We start from the raw sequence: 905 nt of genomic DNA, 5'->3' as shown, positions 1-905 counted from the left end.
CTTCAAATCTCTGTAAAGGGAGTGGATTCTTGAAGCTGGGCAAAGAGTCTCTTGGACGACTGTTCTTTGGCAAAGGTGATGTGAAGAAGGGAAGGGGAGAGGGGACTAGCAAAACCAAAGTCCACAGTGTTTCTATTTACAGATATCTGGCATATAGGAACATTCAGTTTTTGCTAGGCATAGAGCAAGATGTAGATGTGTCTAAGAGGAGAAACTGCCCTGTGTGATCAGAGATGGTTATTTCCTTAGGCCTTTAAAAGTTATGAAATTGATTTTGTTTAGCATATCTTATGGGATCTTGGAAGTATCTTCAAGTTGTTTCTTGAGTGCACTGCACTCCTCAGTAATTTCATTTAATCTGCATCTCTCACCATGTCTGATACACAGTCATGTATGCAAACTGACATACTGTAAATAACAATGAATGTGTATGTTAGTTAATATGCTGTTCCTATGTGAAACTGTAAGCACTCAGCAAATGGTAGCATCTATGGCCATGCTACCCTGAACAAGCCCGATCCTGTCTGATCTCAGAAGCTAAGCAGGGTTGGGCCTGGTTAGTACTTGGATGGGAGACCACCTAGGAAGACCAGGTGCTGTAGGCGTAAAAAATAAAATATATGGGATTGTGAGCTGACAAGGTCCTTGCAATCTGTGAGGTCAACCAAGGGTTGCCTCGCCTAAACAAAAACAAAAACAAAAACAAATGGTAGTTTACCCAGGTAGTTACCTAATAACAGTACTGCATAAGCTTTTCCAGATTAGTGTAAAGTATATATCATATACAAATAATAGAAATACTGTTCTGCTTCTTTTGTTGTTTATATAACAACGTTTAATTCCACATTAATATATAATATAGCTCTCATATACTTTAAAAATTTGATTCTTATTTATTTGTTTGT

The 905-nt window shown here is 37.9% G+C and overlaps 1 pseudogene; it reads left to right on the top strand.

Annotated features, from left to right (window-relative positions):
* Positions 1 to 486: 486 nt before the first annotated feature.
* Positions 487 to 605, top strand: LOC112481232 (annotated as a pseudogene).
* Positions 606 to 905: the final 300 nt, after the last annotated feature.

The sequence above is a fragment of the Pteropus alecto genome, unplaced genomic scaffold, assembly GCF_000325575.1.
Source record: "Pteropus alecto unplaced genomic scaffold, ASM32557v1 scaffold555, whole genome shotgun sequence".
NCBI lineage: Eukaryota > Metazoa > Chordata > Mammalia > Chiroptera > Pteropodidae > Pteropus > Pteropus alecto.
Note: the sequence above shows the minus strand (reverse complement) of the source record. Positions and strands in the feature narration are given on the sequence as shown.